General features: G+C 47.5%; 1 long non-coding RNA gene across 1 annotated transcript in view; it reads right to left on the bottom strand.

Moving 5' to 3' along the window:
* Positions 1–8986: 8986 nt before the first annotated feature.
* Positions 8987–12326, bottom strand: part of LOC146862561 (uncharacterized) — a 70878-nt gene continuing 67538 nt past the window's right edge. Inside the window, exon 3 of the long non-coding RNA XR_014978478.1 lies at positions 8987–10736. This is a non-coding gene — a long non-coding RNA (uncharacterized LOC146862561). The remainder of the gene's footprint in view (positions 10737–12326) is intronic.

The raw sequence follows: 12326 nt of genomic DNA, 5'->3' as shown, positions 1-12326 counted from the left end.
TGGCATCACACACATGTGTTACACCCCTCCTGGGTGTGGACACTGCTGGGAGGACTCTGCACCCACCCCTCCTGGGTCTGGACACTGCTGGGAGGACTCTGCACACAACCCTCCTGTCTCAGGGCACTGCTGGGAGGTCTCTGCACCCACCCCTCCTGTCTCTGGGCACTGCTGGGAGGACTCACCACCCACCCCTCCTGGGTCTGGACACTGCTGGGAGGACTCTGCACACACCCCTCCTGTCTCTGGGCACTGCTGGGAGGTGTCTGCACCCACCCCTCCTGGGTCTGGACACTGCTGGGAGGACTCTGCACCCACCCCTCCTGTCTCTGGGCACTGCTGGGAGGACTCACCACCCACCCCTCCTGGGTCTGGACACTGCTGGGAGGTCTCTGCACCCACCCCTCCTGTCTCTGGGCACTGCTGGGTGGACTCACCACCCACCCCTCCTGGGTCTGGACACTGCTGGGAGGACTCTGCACACACCCCTCCTGTCTCTGGGCACTGCTGGGAGGTGTCTGCACCCACCCCTCCTGGGTCTGGACACTGCTGGGAGGACTCTGCACCCACCCCTCCTGTCTCTGGGCACTGCTGGGAGGACTCACCACCCACCCCTCCTGGGTCTGGACACTGCTGGGAGGACTCTGCACACACCCCTCCTGTCTCAGGGCACTGCTGGGTGGACTCTGCACACACACCTCCGATTTCTGGATATGTGCGCTTGGCACATACACGGTGGGGTTACGCACACTGCATTAGAGGTGAGGGTACGTGTCTACTGACACTGGTGTGGTGGGGGTACGCTCCGTACGTCCGCGGGTGTGGGTACGGGTCGTACTTACACTGTTGGGCAGGGGGGTACGCTCCTTGCATTCGTGGGTGGGGGTTCGAGTCGTACTTACACTGTTGGCATGGGGGGTACGCTCCGTACGTCCGCGGGTGGGGGTACGGGTCGTACTTACACTGTTGGGCTGGGGGTACGCTCCGTGCGTCCGCGGGTGGGGGTACGGGTCGTACTTACACTGTTGGGCAGGGGGGTACGCTCCTTGCATTCGTGGGTGGGGGTTCGAGTCGTACTTACACTGTTGGCATGGGGGGTACGCTCCGTACGTCCGCGGGTGGGGGTACGGGTCGTACTTACACTGTTGGGCTGGGGGTACGCTCCGTGCGTCCGCGGGTGTGGGTACGGGTCGTACTTACACTGTTGGGCTGGGGGTACGCTCCGTACGTCCACGGGTGTGGGTACGGGTCGTACTTACACTGTTGGGCAGGGGGGTACGCTCCTTGCATTCGTGGGTGGGGGTTCGAGTCGTACTTACACTGTTGGCATGGGGGGTACGCTCCATGCATACGCGGGTGGGGGTACGGGTCGTACTTACACTGTTGGGCAGGGGGGTACGCTCCTTGCATTCGCGGGTGGGGGTACGGGTCGTACTTACACTGTTGGGCTGGGGGTACGCTCCGTACGTCCGCGGGTGGGGGTACGGGTCGTACTTACACTGTTGGGCTGGGGGTACGCTCCGTGCGTCCGCGGGTGGGGGTACGGGTCGTACTTACACTGTTGGGCTGGGGGTACGCTCCGTACGTCCGCGGGTGGGGGTACGGGTCGTACTTACACTGTTGGGCTGGGGGTACGCTCCGTACGTCCGCGGGTGGGGGTACGGGTCGTACTTACACTGTTGGGCTGGGGGTACGCTCCGTACGTCCGCGGGTGGGGGTACGGGTCGTACTTACACTGTTGGGCAGGGGGGTACGCTCCTTGCATTCGCGGGTGGGGGTACGGGTCGTACTTACACTGTTGGGCTGGGGGTACGCTCCGTACGTCCGCGGGTGGGGGTATATGTCGTACTTCCACTGTTGGGCTGGGGGTACGCTCCGTACGTCCGCGGGTGGGGGTACGGGTCGTACTTACACTGTTGGGCAGGGGGGTACGCTCCTTGCATTCGCGGGTGGGGGTACGGGTCGTACTTACACTGTTGGGCTGGGGGTACGCTCCGTACGTCCGCGGGTGGGGGTACGGGTCGTACTTACACTGTTGGGCTGGGGGTACGCTCCGTACGTCCGCGGGTGGGGGTACGGGTCGTACTTGCACTGTTGGGCTGGGGGGTACGCTCCTTGCATACGGGGTGGGGGTAGGGTCCGTACATATCCGTCCCCACGCTATGTGATGTTTGTGCGGCCCGTACCCAGGCCTTTGCCACGTGGGTGCGATCCGTCCCGCCATTGTTGGGGTGACGTGTGTGGGCGTGGTCCGACTCGTACCCACGCTCTTCAGGCGTGGGTACGGGACGTACCTGTCTGGTTGTGTTGCCGGTTCGCGTGGTGACGGACTTCCGTTGTGGCGGTCGCTGGATTATCAGGACACGCCCCCACCCCCTCGTGGTGACCAGGGCATGGGAGTCAGGTATGTCCAGGCCATGTGTAGTGTGTCACTCATGTGGTTGTTTTGTGGCCTGCCCTGGTAGTGCCACCCCCACCCCACCCCACTTTCCCCCCTCCCTTAGTTATTCTGACCTTCTGCGGCGTCTGCGTCGTAACCTGTAGAGGAGGTGTACTGCTATGAGGGCAGGGATGACTCGTAGGTTCGGGTCCATGTCTGTCCGTCGCGTACTGGTACTCCTTGTTCGCGTCGTCCTGTCGCGTACGGGTCCTCCTTGATCGCGTCGTCCTGTCGCGTACGGGTCCTCCTTGGTGGCGTCGTCCTGTGTGTCCGTCACGTACTGGTCCTCCTTGTTCGCGTCGCCGTCTGTCCGTCGCGTACTGGTGGTCCTTGTTCGCGTCGTCCTGATTTTCCGGCAGTTTTTGGGTGCCGCAAAATATTCACCGTGCGGGGTGACGTCGGTGCGAATCGTGATTCCTGGGTCGTGAATGGCTGGCTGCGTGCGTCCCGACGTCAGGTCGGCGCTTTCCCGGATCGCATTGGTAGGTGTTTTTTGTTCGGTCGGTCTTTTTTACGATTCGTACGGTAATGGTGTACCCGTGCGAATCGTAATTCCATGTTTGTATATTTTGACGACCGGGTACGCGTCGGACGGAGAATATGCTCCGTCCGACGGTTCGTACCCGGTTTTTACCGGATTGTGATCGGCACCCAAGTGTTAGGGTGCCAGGAGAAGCTGGCTGATCAGCTGCGGGTGGGGTTTGACCTCATGGCAGCCAAACTCGATTCCATATGTGGGTGTCTCAGTACCATCAGGGACCACTTACAGTCCCTAACAGACACCCACTGTCCGCACCATGCTCACCAACAATCCTTGGCTGACATCGCTGGGGCCATTACTCAGATACAAGAACTGTCTAGTCAGACAGGCTCCAGCGATGACAGCATAGAGTTGGGATAGATGCCGAGGACAATGAAGACCATGGAGCCGATGCAGGCTGGAAATAGGGCTGCATCATCTGAACACCAGTGATATATAGCTGGGATCTTCCATGCCTTGCAGATCCTCATCTTGCCATTGCTGCCACTGAGCCTGTCACAGATAACTGCTGCAGGAACCTCGACACACACATCTCCACCCCCTGATGTGTCATTGACATACAGTGATGCAGCCCTATCACCTTTGCACCCTGATGTGTCAGTTGCCCACAGTGATGCAGCCATAACACAACCACCACACACACCTGATACAGAAGATGTCTCAGAGGAGTAAGATGTAGAGGGTAATGACTGTGTGAGGAAGGAGGTAGTAGCATCCGTACCTTCCACATGGCCTGTCCCTGCCTGGTTCAGCCCTATGCATCATGCCCTGGAACAACACCTCCCACTGTCCCCCGAAACACTCCGCAACACAGCCCAATAGGGGAGCGCCTCAATGTGGTCATAGCACACGATGACTTGTGCACTCTCCCATCCACTACTGCCAGCACTTCTGCCACAGATCAGGGCATCCCGTGCACAGGTATCCCAGTTGCACTCCTGTTCGTGGGCCAACAGAGGGTGCACACACAAGTCATAATTCAGTTCAGCTACCATTGTGTTGGATAGGCAGACCTCCAAGGGCCACTCGAATGTGCATAATTGACAGTGGAACCAGGGCTGGATGCATGTGATTTACGCAAACTGAGGGCCTGATTCACAGAACTAACTTAAGACAAAATCCTAAACTTACTACTTTTGGTATTCACAGAAGGCATTTAGTAGTAGTAAAGTTAGGATTTTGTCTTAAGTTTGACTTAAGACAAACTTAAGACAGACTTAAGACAGACTTAAGACAGACTTAAGACAAACTTAAGACAACCTTAAGACAAACTTAAGACAGACTTACGACAGACTTAAGACAGACTTAGGTTAGGATTTTGTCTTAAGTTTGGCAGTCCGGGCTGGACTGTTCCGATGAGGCACAGGGTCAGACTGATTTGCATATGGCCATGTCTGAACTGGGTTGGCAGAGTGGGCTAAAGAACGGTGATGGATCAAACCCAAATCTGTTGACTTGGTGTGAGTGTTTGATTGGTTCTGATGCTCCGTCCATCACCACCCCCTTTTGTACCGCTATAACCTACTTGGTTACATAGAAGTGAAGTTAGAAAATGGTCTCTATATGTGATTCCAGCCTGATGAAGATGGGGGGATTTCTCCTTTAGAAATTAGTGCCCTCACACACTCTTGCGATTGTCATGCTTTATCATCAGGCGTTGCTCCTCGTGGGGGTGGCACTGCTATCCTCCAAGGACCCCACGAGAGGGCTCTTCATCAGAAATCTTTTAGGAGATGCCGCAGTTGTGCATGTGGGTGAGTGGGCCTAAAAGGGAATGGTGTAAGTGTATTAACATTACCCCACCAGTAACCTGACGTCAATTTTTATTGGTAGGTCCGAAAGGTAAATGTAAAAGAATTGTCCTGGGGAGATGAGGCACCTCTATTAACAAATATGGTAGAGGTCGAGGTATTACTCTGCTGCTCTCAGTACCCGTGTTTGTTTGTGAATGTGAAACCTGATCGACATGTTTCGTGCTGGAAAGAAGGTCCCTAATGGAACCTGGTGCGCTTCGTCAGGACCGTGCAGTGAGAATTAGTGAATAAAAAATAGGAGCAGGGAAAAGAACACCCTATATTCCTATGATTCCTCAACTAAGGCTCTGAGTGCGTTCTAACACTCATGGGAACATCTCATTTGTGTTCCCTTTTATTACCCCTTCAAAAGAATGGAGTACCTCATTGGCGATTCCCCACAGTCTCGAGGGGGGTTCTGAGTTCACCCCTTTGATCTGGCCCTATACCTGCCCAGCCGCTGGATGAATGCCAGAACTTCCCAGTGGCGATTGCCACTGAAAGAAATCAAAGTTTACAGGGACAGTAAAGGCAATAGAAGTTTTTTTAAACCTTAGAAAGTCACTTAAAAAACAAAGATCAGGGGGATGTTATAGTTAGGTTTAGATTTTACATACACAAACTCATAGAAATTTAGCAAATATAGTTATACTTATCTCAAGAAGCTAGAAATTGTGCCCAAGGTAACTATAAATTGAGCTCCTCAACATGATATGGACCTTGGAGTCTTGTCATGTGATAAAGCTGCATATAATTGGATACACTTTGTATGCCATCATAAAGTTCGACCCTACCCAATATGTCACAAATATGCAATTGTAGAGATATGCCTGTCACCTTCTCACATAAGATAAACTCAAGCCACACCACACCTGTCAATACAAGCCAAAACTCACTCACAACACCAGGAGCATCTCTCTGGTTCTCCTTTCAGCCACATTTAAGCAGCAACACTTCCCCTTTTATTGTGCACCCTAATACCAGTCTTCTACAATAAGGGTTTGGAAATTGAAAAAAAACCTGTACAAATGTTTCCCCCAAAAAAACCTTACCAGGAAATTTCAGATCCTTAAAAAGGGCAACCATCATGTGTTCGTCTTTTCTAAAGCTGTACACTATGCACCCACATTCTGTTTCTAAGACCCATAAAACATCCAGAAGCATAAAACAATTTGTTGATTGCCAGTTTATCGGTCAGGTACTTTCTGCTCTGTATAGAGTGCTACATGTCTCAAGGATGATGCAGGGCTGTAGAGACTTACAGTGCACGTCAGTAAATGCAAGTTGGCACCTTTCTGGAATCCACTTAAAAAGCTGGCAGGGCTGGGCAGTGACCCTGAACTCTTTCTTCGTGGTGCAAAGTTTGTTCTTTAAAACAGTGGCAGCTGGATGCTCTTTTAGGATATTCACATGAGCATGTGTCGAGAGGTAGAGTTACTATCCAGGAAAAATTGAGTGATATAGACACTGTTGCAAGATGCAGAGTGGAACAGTATCTCTTCATATCACAGTCTCGCGCATACATACCTTCTTTGTGTTATTGCCAATGAGAAGACATTCCATCTTAGTTGAGCTCAGTTTCAGGTTTGTGTTGAACAGCCACAATTGGATGCTTGATAGGCATTATTGGATCGGTGGATGTCCTTAATGGGGAAGACCTTTCCAATTCCTATAACTAACTTTATATGTAACTAGACAAGACAGACAGTTCTTCTCTACTTTTTGTACAATAAGCCATTTTACTAGTATTTTACCTCCCCGATTGTAAGTCTGGGATCTCTATTTCATGACAATGTAGGCCTACAGTAGTAATGTCTATACAGTGAGAGAAGGAAAAACAATTTTACACAAGGCACACACTGGCCCAAGTCCAAAACCTAGATGTAAAATAGCGGAATAACTGTGAACAGAAAGTTCTACTTTGTACTCTCTCATAGTTCTCAAAAAGTACCACAATATCTACAAAACATATTGTAACATACAACAATGACTCTACCAATACCCTAAATATGCATGACTCACAATCGCACACGCTTCGTGTCAAGTAATAGTACAGCTTATATGGAAACCTTTCAATATAAAGTATACCATTTGGTGAATGTTATACATTTCTCATTTTCAATATACATATCAAGAGTCGAGACAAGGAGATTAACAACAAATGATAGTGTAAATACTGCTTAGAAGAATCAAAACATCTCAACTTCATCCTTTTACATGAGCAATAACATTTGATATGATTGGCAGTGCACTTCAGTGTGAACTTCTCTGATGGTAGCAAAGCCTTTCCTGGCAATCCTGGTAGTGTAACATTTATGGATTGTCAAGGAAAAAATGAACAAGAATGACAGCAATATTTAAAAAGACTGAATGGATTCCATTTTAGACACAGATTATTTTTTCAGAACCCAATTTGCAAATATTCAAGAAAAATCTCACAAGTTCATTCACAATGAGTTGATCTAGGTGAGTAGACTACTGCGTGTTTTGCTTATATTTAATAGTTTGCATAATTTCTGAGGATTGCTTTGGGATATCAACAGCATTGGTGTATTATGAGGCACCTTTCCTCCAATGCCTCCTAAAATGAACCCTAAGATTTTTTTAACAGAATTGCTTGGAGGAAAATCCATTACTTTATACAAAGGACATGTTTTTTCCCAGTAAAGATGTCCCTTTGCCAAAATCCCAATTAAGTTTGGGGGTGCTCTGTTTTCTTTATACCCTGGAACAACACATATTCCTGCCATTTGTAGGAGTAGTTTTCAGACTAAGAAACTCCATGAAAACATTTATGAATGTAAATGATGTTCTATATTTTTGTAGGTGTGTCTGGTAAATCTCTTTCCATCCTTTTTTCCTTTCCAAAAGCAGCCTTACTCGTGGACAATCATCTGACAAGCATGTATAGTTATGTTCATTAAAATGGGGAAATCACACTCTTCCATGGTTGTTCTGAAGACGACCTCTACTTTGGTAGCCAAATGACTTCTCAATAAACTGCATGCATTGCCACCGAGTAGTTCTCCTTACTGGTATGCTGTAATTGTGTTTTAGAGCCTCTCCAAGATCATTTAGCAATGGGATGGTTCCTCCCCACTAGTAACTGTACAATTGTGTATCAAAGCAAGTTGTACAATACTATCAAACTGATAGCCATGGTATGAATTTACATTGCTTGAGGTATCTTTTCAGAAAAAATCAACATGGTCACTTATGAGAAGTCACTTGACTGACAACTGTTAGACCTGGATTCTTTTGGCTGGTTTCCCCTGACTTTTTGCATTCTGACCTCCTGTTTTGCCGAACTTCATTTTTGTTGGCTTTAGGATTCAATGCACTTCTTCACTGCTGACCAGTGCTAAAGGCATGTGTTTTTTGTCTAAAATGTAACAGCATGTGCTTTTTACATGACTGGCATATCAGATTTACTGATAAGTCCATAGTAGATTGCACTACTTATGTTCAGGGCCTGTAAATCAAATGCTACTATTGGGCCTGCAGCACTTATTGTGCCATCCACAGGAGTGCCCCTTCAAACATCCTCTCAGACCGGCCACTGAGCAGTCTGTGTGTTCAGTTAAAACTGCCATCTCGACCTGACAAGTTATCCTACATGTCAGGCCCAAACCTTAATTTTTATTACACAGAGATCCCTCATAATGTAGGCCCTGTCCAGCCCAAGGGCCAGATGCAGTGTACTTAAAATGGAAGGACATTTACTTTTTACTGTTATATGTCCTGGTAGTGAAATACTCTTAAATTCATATTTCATTTCTGCACGGCCTATCTCTTCAATAGGTTAACATTGGAGCTGCCATGTAACATTTTACAAGTGTAACTTCCCATTGGGAAAACATAGGAACAGTAAGTTTGGTGTCTCTGGACTCACAATTTAAAAACACATATTTTAGTGAAGTTGGTTTTTAAATTGCAGGTCTGAAAATGCCACTTCTAGAAAGTTGGCATTTTCTTACTTTAACCATTCTTGTCAAGATAACCGACCCTTCTCTTTTGCGAGTCACAAATTACATTGTTTTGCTACTCACAATTTGCAACTCACAAAATGGAATGTACAACAGTGTCTCAGACACTGTTTGCGATTCCCAAGGGGTCACAAATGATCTGCCTCATTAATATTCTTGAGGCAGGTCGCAATTTGCAACCCCATTGGGAATGGCCACCACTCACTGGAATGGTGGCCTGCTGGGGTCAGCAGACCATCATGTCAGTGACTGCTTTTGAAATAAAGCAGTTTTTTAAAAAGCAAACCATTCTCCTTAATAGAAAATGGGGTGCATTTAAAAAATAAAAAGGAAGCATTTCTGTTTCATTTTTTGAGTAGGCAGTGGTCCGTGGCACCACTGCCTGCTCACAAAAATATTTTCGCTGTCAGTCTCAAAGGGGAAGGGGTCCCCTGGGGCCACCTTCCCATTTGCAAGTGGCTTACAACCTGTTTGAAAAAGGTGGTAAACTGCAAGTACATGTAAGTGCCACTCGCTATTAGTACATGGAAGTGCGACTCACTATTAGGAAGGGACCCCATTGGCACAGCCCTTACGAATAGCATGTCGCTAAGCCGATTTTGCGATTTGGTAATAGGTTACAGACTCACAAAATTGGGTTTCTACATTGTACAGACCTATTATGTGGTATCAAACAGGTCGGTTTCCCCTTTGCGACTGCAAAAAAATGGTTATTCATATGGCCCTCTGTGCCTCCCGCCTGTCTCTGGACTACATGTCTGGGTTAGGTAACAGCTGTGCTTGGTGCATTTCCTCTAGACAGTCAAAAACAAAGCGAGCTGAGGTGTGCCCTGCATATCTTTACAGCCCATCACAGGATAATGGGTATACTTGAGTTATTGTGAGGTGCTGACACTTGCATCTAAATAGGGCTGTGCCTGTCCCTAGACATAGAGTTGCATGCCACACTGTGGTGTGTCTGGAGCCAGGACAGAAAAGGGCTGGGTCTTGTGCACCACAAAGATTTTTCTTTGAAGTCTCATTACTTCAAAGGCTCAAATTGGTATTATTGCTGGATCTTTGACTCCATAGACGCAAAACACATCTGGAACTGAGGACATTCTACCAGGAAAAAGAGCTAGTGTGCTGGCAGGAGGGATTATCACTTTGCTGCTGGCTTTGCTGCGTTGTCTTGCTACTTTTTGCCTGGGAGTGAGAGGACTGGACTTGACTCTCTACATCCTGCACCTTTAAAGATTCTCCAAGGGCTTATTGGGCTTGCCTTCTATTTCTGAAGTTTCAAAGAGATCAAAGTCTTCACCTGAATCTTGCTACCAGCACCTGGACTCCTCTGATGTGAATCCTGCTCTGCCAAGGGGTGCCAAATCCAGGCTTGTGCCCTTAGAAGTGAGTATTTGGTGCAGCAACCCAAGAAACCAACACATCGACCCTGAAGCATCGATTGAAACCGGTGCATTTCTCTGTGATCTTGATGCATCACTATTGACTGCACTTAAGCTGTGAATATCACTGGCTGACTGCACGACACAATGACCTCAACTTACAATGCAGCCCGACTTTGCTGACGCAGCGCTTCCGAATTCTCGCTGCTGCCAGGGCCCCAGACACCGAATCACCAATGTCTGCCACGCACCGACCCCGGACCTCGATGCAGCCCAGCAGGTCCACATCAGATCATTGGCCAGATACACATTGCTTCTTGACATCAATACCACAAAGACATTGCCCGACTTCAGAAGCGACACATCACCTTCGACAGCAATGCATCCCCATCTCTGATTAATGCATTGTCCCTGAACTTCAATGCATCCAAGGTATTGACAGCAGGTATGCGTGACGTCTGTCCCAGGTCTGTGCTCCATCGTAGTCAGACTGAACGTTTGGATTTGTCCTGTTCAAGCGCGTCCAGACAACCCCATTTGGAGCTATTGATTTCCGAGGACTGCATTTTTCATCCCATCTTGCAAAATGTGTATCTTTTCAGTTAAAAAAAAAAAGATTTTATTAAGAAGAAATAAAGAGTGTCACAACACATTACAGCATTATACATGTATGTGAAACAAAAGAGAATCTGCATCGTTATGAATGATTCAGGTTGAATAAGAAATTAAAAGTAATAAAACATCAAAAACAATAATACAGAGTATCTGAGACACAAATGCGATTGGAACAAGTGGGGTTAATTAATTAAGGAGGCTTTGATACTTCCTGCTGAGACGGAGACAATTGAAAAGAACGACTAGCACATGCATCAAGATAAGGGGTGATGGGAGACCACAAATCCAGCCTTTTGGATCTCAAATGGAGAGGGTACACAAAGGCAGTGTCTAGCCTATGATTATGGCACACAGCATACCACCATGCTCTATAAGAAAGTTTCGAAAAGTCTCTCCAGTTTGCAGTAATCTGCTGAAATGCAACTGCCAGCAACAAATCAACAATTTCAACGTTAAGCGTTGTATTCTCCCAAAAAGGTGACAAACTACCCAAGAAGACATGAGTAAAGTCAAAAGGAAGAACAGTGCCAAAAATCATATTAATTTGAGACCAAACTCGCTTCCAAAAAGTATGTACAGTAGGACAAGAAAATAACATGTGGAATAAATCAGCTGCTGGTGAGGAGCAGGTCCAGCAGGTGTCAGGAACAATGGTATAATTCCTGCTCAGAGCGGACGGTGATAGCAAAAGTCTGTTATATACAAATAACAGAGTTTGCGTTGTACTTGCAGCTCTGGATGATTTGCGAATTTTAATCCATAAGTTTTTCCATAAAGACACTGGCCAGGACAGCGCAAAATCATGTTCCCAAGCCTCTTCAGTTTTGGATTTTAGTCGAACCGTGTCAGTGTTGTGTAAAAAATTATATAATGTAGACGCTTTTGGTGATGTTGCTAATAGGGACCGTAACTGTGGGGAAGGATCTAGGGGAGCGGGAGCAGCAGGGTGTGCTAATAATCGGGCACGCGCATCTAAGACAGTATTCCTAAGTATAAGGTATTTGTGGATGAAAGAAGCAGGTAAATTAAATGCATGGCTAAGTGAGGGGAAGGATAAAAAGTCTAATGGGGAAGAACGCTGATAAATCCATAATAAACCTCTCTGGTGCCAGGATTTCCAGTAAAATGGTTTATTTTGAATGAGCAAATCTGTATTGTGCCAAATTTTGGAGTTAAGAAAGGAGTCGATGGTGTTCTGGGGAGGAAGGGATAAAGGCATTAAAAGCTTAGATGTCAGTTTGATAATGGGGGTTGACAGTGATTGGGGTTTGCGTGAGAAGGAGAGTTATTCTCTAAAGGAAAAAGGAGATAGGTAAAGACGCTCTACCGTAGTCCATAAGGGGCAATCCTCATGAGGATCCCGTAACCACAGCGAAGCTTGACGGAGAAGAAACGCTTTTTGATATGCTGGAATGTCAGGAAAATTTACTCCACCCTCAGATTTGGGACGAGTTAATCTGTATAAAGACATCTGAGGTTTCTTATTGGCCCATAGGAAAGAGGAAAGAATAGAATTAATTCTCCTAAAAAAAATTTGCGGGATAGGAACTGGGATATTAGAAATAGTAT

Source organism: Triturus cristatus, chromosome 2_2 (genome assembly GCF_964204655.1).
Source record: "Triturus cristatus chromosome 2_2, aTriCri1.1, whole genome shotgun sequence".
NCBI classification, from domain to species: Eukaryota; Metazoa; Chordata; class Amphibia; order Caudata; family Salamandridae; genus Triturus; species Triturus cristatus.
The sequence above is the reverse complement of the archived record's forward strand: the minus strand, read 5'-3'. Positions and strand labels throughout refer to the sequence as shown.